This window comes from Macrotis lagotis, chromosome 5, assembly GCF_037893015.1.
Source record: "Macrotis lagotis isolate mMagLag1 chromosome 5, bilby.v1.9.chrom.fasta, whole genome shotgun sequence".
In the NCBI taxonomy this organism is placed as follows: domain Eukaryota; kingdom Metazoa; phylum Chordata; class Mammalia; order Peramelemorphia; family Peramelidae; genus Macrotis; species Macrotis lagotis.
Window position 1 is genome coordinate 235,940,546 of NC_133662.1, and position 12,672 is coordinate 235,953,217.

A 12,672-nucleotide genomic window follows, 5' to 3' on the forward strand; every position below is an offset into this window, starting at 1 on the left:
GACTTGTTCGGAAATGAGAAACCTTTCACTTATATGACTTCCACCATCCATCCAAGGATGTCTGCCTGAGAGACATCTTCCACTTCACTTACAATTCTCCTAGTTCTTTCTCTGTTTACAAAGAAACCTAAAAAAGAATCTGACTTCCCTTGCCTAAGTGACCAGTGATTTAGTGAGCAGAAAAGCAGCCCACCACCCTAAGGTGTCAAATGTTTCTCTACCCAAGGGACACTTCCCAGTTTGTTGGACCCTGGTGCCTCACAATTCTCAGGGCACAAGCAATATCAGCCTCCAAGTCACTGTTAAGCAAGTCTGCTGTGTGGGAGGCAAAAAGATAAAACAAAGGCAAAATCTGGATGGGAGCTAGGAGACCAGCTTCTCATTGTCTCTGTCTCTATTTCTATCCTTGTCTCTCTGTCCCTGTCACTCTTTATACATAGCTCTCTCTCTCTCTCTCTCTCTCTCTCTCTCTCTCTCTCTCTCTCACACACACACACACACACACACACACACACACACACAAACACATCCTCCTTGAACTTTAAGTTTAAATCATTGACCAGTGACCAATCAGTATTATTGGGGGGCAGGGGAGATAGGTAGGTGAGAGGATGGGCAATAACACTGGACTAAAAGACAGGATGACTGAATTCTTGTCCTGGTGAGATTGGACAACTCAGTCTCCCTCTCTAGGCCTAATTTCCTCCTTTGTAAAGGAAGGAGGGGTTGAATGAGGTGATGCCTGAGGACTCTTCTAGGTTCAAAATTCTTTGGTCCTATAATTCCTCCTTCAGTCTATCTCCATGTGCCATTTAGGTCATTTTAGAAACTGATGTTTTATGAGAGGGAAAGCAGGAGAGGATAGGGAGTATCCCTGTCTAAAGTAAATGAAATCCCCCAAGAGCCTCATGATATCTCATCAAATCATGTCTAGACTACAAAGAAGCTTTGATCTTTGTCCAGGAATAGTATAGGAGGAAACTGAGTCTCAGAAAGGGAAAGTGATTTGCCAAGAAGGGACAGGCGATGATTCAAGGCCAGATCTTTTGGAGCTTTTTCTCCTCTACCTTGTGCCCTTCTCTTAATGCAGGGGCCAACTCCCTCTCAGAGATGCCAGAAGTTGAAACTCTAAACTTGAATTTGAAAAATGCTTCCCCTTTCTGTGCCTTATTCCTGTTCCACCCCTATCAAAAACTTCCTTGATATTTCTTCCTATTCATCCTACAGAGATATGGGTAGGGAGATTAAAGAGACAAGAAAGAGGCAATATGGTATAGTGAATAGAGAGCAGAAATTGGTGTCAAAAAAACAGGACTCAAATTTCATTTCTCACTCATATTGATTACGTGACCCAGGACAAGTCATTTAACTCTTTGTATATTCAAGCAGAGGAGGGGGATTTTTGCATTGGTAGAGGAAGTTTCCCTATCGAATGCTTCCCAAACAGGTAGAATCATGAGTCTGGCCAAAAGGAAAAGGGACAGGGGGGATGCTGAATAAAAAGGGAGGGGTTAGGTGGTATAGGTACTATCAGGTACTTTCATCATTTCCTACTTCATTAGTCCCCAAACCTTTACAGCTCCCCTTTTGGGCTCTACATTTTTCCATTAGAATGTAAGTTCCTTAAGGGCAGGGATTGTCTTTTTTTGGTTATATTGGTATAGTGGCACATAATTATACGATAAGGAGAAAAGCATTGGCATAGATTTCTGAAGAACCAGGAAAATCAAATTAAATTCAAACTGGGGCAAAGATTAGGACCAAGGACAGAGCCTGGGGAATGGAAATTAGAGATGCTAAGAGAGAGTCAGTGGTCTTCATCATGGTCCAGACCAGTAAATTTTACCTTTGTTGACCACCACACAGTGTGGCTGTCATTACAACAACAATGGTTGTTTATCTGGAAGATGCCATTGTTGATGCTCCTACCAGTCTCATAGTCCAAGGTTGCCATATTGAAGCTGCTGGCATAGTAAACTGGTCTGACCGCCTGAGAGTAAGAAAAAAGAAAGTAACAGGTCTCAAATGATGAGCCAGAGAGAAGTAACCCATCCCTCTACTGAGAGAGAGTCACTGTAGACAAAAGATGACCAACCTGTAGGGAAATAGGAAATAAAATGTGTTCTAGCTAAACTGACTATCATACATACCATTCCACCTCCCATCTCAAAGGTGGAGGTTTCCCCAAAAGATGAGGTGCACTCCTTCTCTAACTTGGCAGAAAATTTTTAATATGAAAGAAATTGTTAACACCAAAATGATCATCCTTAAATGATCCTTGCAATGTCAGAATTTCAGTAATGTCCTTACAATGTTTCTTTTAAAATATTTGTTTTTGATTAGGTTGAGCTGAACCACACTCTATTTCCTCCTACCCAGGAATTTTACCTTGTGGGGGAACTCAACTCAAATTGGCTCTCAGCTCCTAGTGTCTTTGCCCCCTTCCATTGGTATTAACGACACAACAGCCAAAATGAAATGGCTTTGCATGTCCACTAGGGTCTCATGACCAGGCCTTTCTATTTCATACCGTTTTCTCTCCTCTCATTTTAAAGTTATAAAAAGCTTTGCATGGTTCTTGGAGGTGGGAAATCTACTGGACATGTCCCCAGGGTGGCAAGTGTGCTAACCTGTTATATCAATTAAAGGTGTTTTATTCCTCAACTCATAGATTTGATTTATTTCAGGACTTAACAAATTCCATCTCTTGCAATATCTTATTTTCTTCAAAACTCAATGAAGTAAAAAACTCTGCATGAAATCTTTCCTAATTCCCCCAATTATTAGTGCCACTCCCCCAAATTGCCTTATATTTATTGCATTTATATACATGTACTTATATCCTGGGCAATTCTTACACAGACCATTTCAATAGTCTTCAATAGTCACTAGTTTTAAGCTGAAATAGCTTGGTCACCCTATATATGTATGTGATATCTACCTCTATAGAAGGTAAAGTTCCTGACAGCAGAGACTACTTTTGTTTCTATCTTCCTGGTCCAATTACTTACTACTGTGTGTGGCACATAGTAGTAGCTTAATAAAAGTTTGGTTATTGATGAGAGGGGGAGGACAAGGAGAAAGAAACATCCAACTAGCCATGTGTCTTAACTGTAGAACATATCTTTGTAAGACTTGCCTCTTTCTCCCATTGGTGAGTTAGGGCATCCTAGGGCATTCCCTTTGTGTAGGGCCCCAGACCGCTCTTCATTTCCCTCCATTTCCCTTCCTGACTTCCTGACTTCCAAACCACGCCCCAGTACCAGGTACCTTCATCATTTCCTGCTGCTTGTTCCTTCCATTCCTTTTCACCTCCCCTTTTGTGCTTTGTCTTCTTCCATTAGAATGCACTCTCTTTGAGGGTAGGTATTGTCTTTTTTTTTTTGCTTATATTTTTTATTTTCAATGCTTAGCACATAAGTGCTCCATAAACACTTATTTCCTACCTTCCTTCTTAAACTTTTTTGGGTCATGGACCTCTTCTCAGAATGAGGTTTTTAATACATTAGATAAAATTATAGGATTTCCAAAAAAGTCCACAGTTATTTTGAAATATAACTATAAAATATATTTAATAAAAATTAAGTACATAAGCCCCATATTAAGAACCTTTGGCCTAGATGATATACAAAATACCTTCAAGCTTTGAATTATAGGATCCTTTTCAAAATAAGTCCCTTATGGGAAAAGGAACACTGGAGGCATTGTAGGGGAAGTTGAAATAAGCTTTAGGACAGAAGACATAGTCATAATGAAAATTAGACAGTGCATGAAAGGGTTCAAACAGGGTGACCTGTAAGAGTTAACAAGGAAGGTACCATCTTTCCACAGCTGAGAGAATTAGGGAAAGCCTCATTCTGGGCCTAAAAGGTAGGTGAGGACCATGGACAGAGGCTAAACCAATTCAGTAGCTCAGTCTAGGGAAGGAAGACAAGGCGTAAAAAATCCTACTTTGGAATCAGAAGAACTAAGTGCAATTTCCAGTTCTATAGATTACTGCCTTAGGGTCTTGGGCAAGTCATTTAATATCTCTCTTAGCCTCAGTTTCTGCACTTGTAAAATTAAGGCTTAAGACTAAATGGTCTCTAAAGCCCCTTCCAGCTCTTCATATACAATCCTATGGTCCTACTTCCCTTCCAAATACTTCAGTTTCCCTTTCTGTCTAAATGAGAAGGTTGGATGTGCTAATCTCTAAGGTACCATCTCAAAACCAAGTTAGTTACCTGCTTAACTGATATGTAGCATAGTGCTCTGGGATCTCTCATCCCCCCCAAGCACAAAGCTCTTAGAGAAGTCATTGAGAAAGAAGGAGGGAGATGTACAAATGAACCCCGATGTCTGGTGGTGGAGAAGGTGGGGGAAGGAACAGAAGGAGCTTATAGTCAGTTAATATCCCCAATATCCATGAAGTCCATTTTGTTAAAGCAGATGGGCAATTTCACACCAACTGTAGATTTTGGCTTCACTGGAGACAGGAAAGTAGCTGATCAGAGAGAACTGCAAGGACCCTGTTTCTTGGCAGGTACAACCAGGCCCTGAGCTCCATTCAGATGGGCCCCTTGAGGCCCTGTGTTAGCTCTGAGCTCAGGGCTGTGATTTGAGATCAGAGATCACTCTTTGGTTTGTCCCAAGCTTGGCATTATCAATTTCCTGGAAGAAATAAAAAGCAAAGTGAGCTGAGTGAGGGCCTCCCCCCACCACCAGCATTAGGGGAGAGGTATGTGTTAAGGAAAGATTTCAATAAGCCTGCCTGCTTTTGGGGGACTCCTCCTGCTAAAGTAACAACAGACTGTGTATATGCTCAGGATTCTGGGAAGAAACCTAGCTTGTCTTCTTTCTTACAGCTGGCATCAGTTCTTCCAGCAGAAAGCCCAGATTTGTGGATCCAGTGGTTCTTGAAATGTAGCCCAAGGGTCCTTGGAATTCTCAAGACCCTTATAGGGTCCTCAAGGTCAAAATTTTTCATAATAATACTAAAATTTTTAAATTTCTAATATAATAAATATCCTACATATTTTTGCTTGTGTATATATTCCTTCCTCCCTCCCTCCCTTCATCCCTTCCTTCCTTCCTTCCTTCCTCCCTCTCTCTTTCTCTCCCTCCCCTACCTCCTTCCCTCCTTCAATCCCTTCCTCCTTCTCTCCCTCCCTCTCCCTTCCCCTTTTCCTCTCTCCCTCCCCTCTCCAGCAATATGAGAGGAAACAGGCATTAGGAACTGGGGATACTAGGAAAAGGTGGGAGTTGAGCTAAGCTTTGAAGGAAACTATGGAAAGTGACCTACACAAACAAAAGTTTTGAGGAGAAGGGGTTCTCAATAATTTTAAATATATAAAAAAATTCTGAGACCAACAAGTTTGAGAATCTCTGCCCAAGTAAATAATAAACTCCTCGGTGGGAGAATTATCATTTTAAAATATCTGTGTCCCCAGCCCCTAGCAAAGTCTCATGTAAGCAGCAGACACAATGTTTCTTGAATGCTGAATGAATGACTTTTATTCTTTTGCCTCCAGGACAGTGGTTCTTAACCTTTCTGTGTGTGTAATGGACCCCTGTGGCAAGCCAGTGAAGTCCAGTGACCCCCTTCTAAGTGCATTGCCTGCATTCTTAATGAAAGAAAAGGCTCCATTTCACTGAAAGGTTAGTGAAAATGAAGATGATTTTTTTTTCCTAGACATATTGACAGACCTTCTGAAATCTAGCCACAGACTCCTCTCCTCTAGGATCATATAGCATTCCTTTGCCTGTCATTTAAAGTCTTCCACGATCTGGTGCTGCTTTGTTCTTCCAGAATTGCTTCACATAATCCCCCCTCATGTACTCTCTATTCTAGCCAAACTGCTTGGATGGGATCGAGCCAAACCTGGCATCCCATCTCTGTAACTTTGCACAGACTGTATCTCCTAAGCTTGGATACCCAACCTCCTCACTTCCCCCTCTTGGAATCCTTAGCTTCTTTTAAAACTTAGCTCATCCTCCTATAAGAGAGCTTTCTTGATGCCCCCAATTGTTTTTTGCCCCCCCCACACACACACATTCCCCAATTACTTGATCACTATAATTTTTATACTGTTGACTAGTCTCATAGATCATAAACCTCATCAGCCAGCTAATCTACTCCCATCATTTTACAAATTAAGGTCAAGAAAAGTTGACTTTTTCAAGGTCACATATAATGACGCCAAAGCAAAGAGAAGGATTGAGGTCCTAACAAAGATGCATTTATCACAATTTCTAACAGACCATTTGCATTGTAAGGATCAGAAAGGGAAATCAAATTCTCTTACTGTACAGTTAGTACTCACTGTACCACAACACCTTATTACTTATGTTCATATAGTCCTCCCAATCCCCAAGTAGAATATAAGCTTCTGAAGAAAAGGGTTGGGGTTTTGGGGGGGCCTGGTAATGCCAGTGCCCTAGGAATGTGCAGGCACTAGATAAATACTGATTCATTGGTCAAGAAGATAGGATTGGGTTGAATATCTTAAACTGGGTTTTAGAGATCAGGGAGATTTAGATTGCTCAACTCAATCCAATTTAAGAAACATTTAGAAAGTGGCTGCTAAATGCAAGATGCCCCATTTGATTCTAGGTAGACAAAGGTGGTATGACATAAAGAGCATTGTAGTTTGAATCTGAAGATCATGATTCAAATTCAAACTCTGTTATATTCTTAGTACATGACCCATTTTCCAAGCCTTGGTTTCCCCATGTACAAATTTAATAGAATTGTCCATTCCAACTACAAATCCAATTAAATTAGATACAGTTTAGTCTAGGGAAAACCCTCTTCAGGTGGCAATAACATTTTACTTCAGAGAGTTAATGAGAGGATCAAATCAAAATTGATTCTAAAAGGATTTTACAAATTGTAAAGCTAATCTCCCTAATCCATGGACACTGAAAAGCCTCCTGGAAGAGAATCATCCACAGAGGAAAGACAAGTAAATGAAGAATGTTCATTGTCCAAATTCACCTTTTCCTCTCACTTTCTATAGTTTCCTTCAAAGCTTAGCTCAACTCCCACCTTTTCCTAGTATCCCCAGTTCCTAATGCCTGTTTCCTCTCATATTGCTGGAGGGGGGAGGGAGAGAGGAAAAGGGGAAGGGAGAGGGAGGGAGAGAAGGAGGAAGGGATGAAGGGAGGGAGGGAGGAAGGAATATACACACAAGCAAAAAGAAAGATAATCCCTGCCGTCCACAAACTACCCTCTATTTTTTTTAACTTCTCTATCATGACTGAACAAGGTAGCTTAGCTCCCCCATTCCCCGATTTTCTTTTTTTTAATTTTTATTTAAGGTAATGGGTTAAATGACTTGCCCAAGGTCACACAGCTGGGCAATTATTAAGTGTCTGAGAACAGATTTGAACTCAAGTCCTCCTGAATCCAGGGCCAGAGCTCTATCCACTGTGCCACCTAGCTGCCCTCACTTTATTTTTTTTTAAATTTTTATTCATCCCCTGCTCTTCAGTTGTTGGGGGGGGGGGGGTTGGTGCATTATCTTCCCTCATCAAGTTGCAAGCTTCTTGAGAACAGGAACTGTCTATTTCATAATTGTATCCCCAGCACTTAATACAGCACATAGTAGATCCCTAATAAATGGTTATTGACTATTATTGACGATTGACAATGGCCCGGTCTTGTCAATTCTGTTTCCATCTTTTGAATAGGTACCCTTCCCTCTATGCCACCATCTGAGTTTGGGCTCTCATCACCTCATCATCATGGTCACATTTTGTACACAGCCCAGGAGGCTTAGCTCCTCTCAACCATGACCTCTGGTGGGTCCTAACTGAAAGAAGGAGGAACAGAAGGAGCAATAGTGTTGGGACAGAAAATGCCTATTCCTTTTTTATTATTATCATCCTCTTTTTTATAGGTGGGGAAACTCATAGCTGGCAAATGATGCAGCCAACAACAGGTAGAGATCAGACTTGAAAGTCTAACATCTCTGAATCCAAATCCAGCAATACAGCAAGTGTAAAAATATTAAAGCTAAGACCACAAGTCCAGGCTATGAATATCTGGAAAAGTTATCATTGATCATGAAAAGTCAGCAGGGCTTCATCAGGAATAAGTCATGCTAGAGAGAGACTAGCCTCATTTCCTTCTGGACAGGATTACTTAATGAGTAGATCAGGAGAAATGTAGAAATAATTTATCTAAATTGGAGTGAAAAACTTGTCAAAATATCTTCAACTATACATTGAAAATGACATCGAGATATGGACTGGATGATTGCATAATTACATGGATTAAGAATCTACTCAAAGAGTAGTTGCAAAAGGCTCATAATCAGCCTGGCAAGAAACCAGTGGATCAGCCTTGACCCAAGGCTGTTTAACATTTTTATCAGTGATTAAAATAGAAGTATAGATGGTGTGCTTATCAAATATGCAGGTACCACTGATTTGGGAGATTTAACTAGCATATTGGTTATCAAAAATGCTAAAAAGTTTTGATGGGTTGAAAACTGAGACAAATTAAATAAAAAGGAAGGTAATAAGGATAAATTGAAATCTTACATTTGGGCCCCCCCCAAATCAACTTTTTTCATATATACTAGATGGGGAGGGCATGGTAAGATATTCTGTCTTTAAAAAAAAAGATATGGGGATTTTAATGGGCTGCAAGTTTAATATAAGCTAAGAATACAAAAGCATCAAAAACCAATGTCATCTTGGGCTGCATTATGAAGGGTGTTGTATCTTTCAGAAATTTTTTGATGTTCTCTTATTATCTCCTAGTCTGTTAATTATTTTTCCCCTGCCTATCTATCTTTCTATCTTCTTACCTATCCACATAATCATCCACACTTTTCTTTTTGCCTTTTGGAAATCAAACCAAAATATTTACCGAACAGAAAGAGAAATAAAGTATAAGAAACATGATGATTTGGGGTGAATGGGGATAGAAGGGTTGTTTTAGTTTGAGAGGTGAGGGGGGAAAGTCTATCAGAAATTTTAAGAATAAAATGAGGGAGGAATAGCTGGACAGTAGCCTATTTCAAAAACATGGGTTGGCGATAGAGGTGGGGAACTTGTGGCTGCTGGCTCAATATAAGACAACAATCTGATGGGGCAACCAAAAAAATTATTGAAATCATGAGATACAAGAAAAGAATGATTACTTTCTAGTATAAGGGATAGTCCCAAGTACTATAGCCTGATCAGACCATTTCTGTGGTCTTGTGTTTTCCTCTGAACGTCTTGATTTAGGAAAGACAATGACAATGCATATGTGATATTTTAAAGCCTTATATAAGAGTCACTTATTCTACCCTTTCATCCCTTCCTCTCCTAGATGATGGAATCTCTATTATCTTAAAAGCTAACTTCTTTTGATGATAGCATCAAATGTCAAGACCACATAACATGGATTCAGTGGCCACTAGAACAGCAGATGATCATAAGAAGATCACTTGAAGGGAGAAGGAAAATCGTTAATAGATTAAAAGAAGAAAAGAGTCAGGGGGCTGTGACAGTAGCTTTAAAGTATATGAAGGGGGGTGGCTAGGTGGCACAGTGGATAAAGCACCAGCCCTGGAGTCAGGAGTACCTGAGTTCAAATCCAGTCTCAGACACTTAATAATTACCTAGCTGTGTGGCCTTGGGCAAGCCACTTAACCCCATTTGCCTTGCAAAAAACCTAAAAAAAAATAAAGTATATGAAGGATTGTCAGCAGAAGAGAGATTAAGTTTTGTGTCCTTTACCCAAGACCTCTGAGTGGAAGTTGCCCATGATACAAATTTAGGGTTGATGTTAAGCCTAACCAACTTCCTAACCAAAAGAGAATAAGCTTCCTAATAAGTGATGGTTTCTTTTCCTGGAGATCGACAAGCAGATGCTAGAGGACCCCTTATCAGGTGTGCTATAGTAGTGATTCTATTAGAGTATGGATTGGATTAGGCTGCTGCTGGAGCTCTGCTCACATCTAATATATTACCCGGCTGGGATTCTGTGGTATCCAGTTTATAAGTGGACATGCAGAAGCCTTTCCCCAGCACATACAGTAATTTGAAAACATAAAAGACTGGCATTCTGGTCAGGTTCTCCTCCATCCCACACATGTTCCCAGAATGCTTGGCCTGGTGGAGGTCATCACAGTGCTCCTTTGGCAGTAGCTGCTAAATCTTACACAGGGCCTTTTTATGGAATAATTATGTTTTAAATATGTATCACAGGCAATGGAGGAAGCTTTGAGAAATCCCATGGTAGCAGTTGAACAGCTGTTTCCCTTGGGATTCTGCCAAAATGAGTTAGGTGCAAGCTAGAGTTGGTACCTAAATTGGAAATTTCCAGCTTCTAAAAATCCAAAGAAAAACAAAGATTTTCTCCTCCTTAGTGAATCCCTGTTGTGTGGTCTTAACATTCGATGCTATCATCAAAAGCTTTTAAAATAATAGATAATAGATATTTCAAGATCTAGGAGGGGAGGGGATGAAAGAATAGAATAGAATAGAATAGAATAGAATAGAATAGAATAGGTGACTTATATAAGGCTTTCAACTATCACATACCCATATATAATTTGTATATACTCATATGATTAATATACTCATATTTGCCCATATATTTATGTATGAACATATGTATACAAATAAACATGAATATATATATATATATAGATAGATAGATAGATATAGATAAACTCAGATAGAACAGAGATTTCATTTGAAACTCATAGAAACTGAGGTTGAGAGGTTGACACTTGTTAAAATAAACAACAGGTTTTAATTTTTAAAAAGAACAGTTTAAAAATAAATGACAGGGGTGGCCACGTGGCTCAGTGAATAGAGTACCAGTCCTGGAGTCAGGAGGACCTGCATTCAAATTCGACTTCAGACACTTAATAATTACCTAGCTGTGTGGTCTTGGGCAAGTCACTTAACCCCAATGCATTGCAAAAACTTTTTTAAAAAATGACAGAGGGACAACTAGATGGTGCAGTAGATAAAGCACTAGTCCTGGAATCAGGACCAGAGTTCCAATCCAACCTCAGACTTGATATTTACTGTGTGACCTTGGGCAAGTCACTTAACTCCATTGCTTTGCCAAAAAAAAAAAAAATAATGACAGGCTAAAATAAATAAAGCTGAACCAACAATGCTACATGGTCAGTGAAAATCTGAAGAAGAATTCAAATTCAAAACCAACTTTTTCTGATTCCAAGTCTATCATTTTATCCACCATGCAGAGGCAATGAAGGCAAAGGTCTACCTGGTGGCACCCCAATGGTATGACAGCATGGATTCTAGGAATGTCCCAAGACTCCTCTTAAAGACTATCTGGGGGAGGCTAGGTGGTGCAGTGGATAAAGCACCGGCCCTGGAGTCAGGAGTCCCTGGGTCCAAATCCGGTCTCAGACACTTAATAATGACCTAGCTGTGTGGCCTTGGGCAAGCCACTTAACCCCATTTGCCTTGCAAAAAACTAAAAAAATAAAATTTAAAAAAAAAAGCCTATCTGAAGACAGACCTCCACTTCTTACAGGCTGTTTGCTTTAGAGGTTCCATTTGGCCTCCATTCAGCTGTACTAGGGCGTGCAAAAAATTGCCCTTGATTCTCCTAGATCAGAGATTCTTCATATTGGGGAGGGGGGTCCTGAGTCCTTTTGAAAAGCTGGGAAAGACTGCTTCTCAGATTAATGTTTTTAAATTTAAAAAAAAATTAAATAAAATACAGGGATTACAAAGAAAACCAAACACTGAAATACAGGGATCAAAAAGTTGCTTGAAATTCACCAAGAATAGAAAGCCCTGCTCTAGACCGATTTCCATAGGTGCTGGTTCAGGGCTTGTATGATAAAGGATGGTTTAGCCCAGTTTAGTGGTACTCTACCTTCAAGAGGTTGGACACCACCTACCTATGTGACTCTGGGCTAGTAATTTGGTCTAACGCGCTGATCCCTCATCTGTGAAATGGGACTAATAACACTTATAAAGCCTACCCAAGGGTTGTTGTGAAGATCAAATGAAATAATGTATACAATGTATCTAAATAATGTATACAAATGTATACAATAAAGTATACAAATCTGATCCTTCCCTTATTCCTTATTCTCTTACTCCTCCAGTCCTCTTTTCTTCTTCCTTCTTCCTGTATCCTTCCCTTTCCCCTCATTTCTTCCTCCTTTTTCCTCCCTCCCTCTCCTTCCATTGTTCCTTCTCTCCCTCCTTCAACTTTCCCTCTCTCTTCCTTCTTTCTGTCATTCCTCCTTTCTTACCTCTTACTTCCTCTATTCCTCTCCTCCTTCCTTCCTTCCTCCCTCTTTCCATTCTTCCTTTTTCCTATTTCCATTCTTCCTTTTCTCCCCCTCTCATCCTTCTTTCCTCCCTCTCTCCCATCTTTTCTTCCATTCTTCCCACTCCTTCCTCATTCCCTTCTATCTCTTTTCTATCCTTCATGATTAGAAAAGTCACTTGACATCTCCAAGACTCAATTTCCTCAAATGAGAAAATGCATTGCAATGCTAAGAAACTTTTTTTCCCTTTCCCAAAGAGCTATATAAGGATTAGGCTATGATTCACACCTTATGCAAGAGTCTCTGACTTCCTGGAATCCTTAATGAAAGTTCTACACTGCTCAGAAATCACTTTGAAGCATGACAATGTTCACTGACATCCTGGAAAGGCACAGTGCTTCCTCTAAAATGGAGAGCAAAGACAATG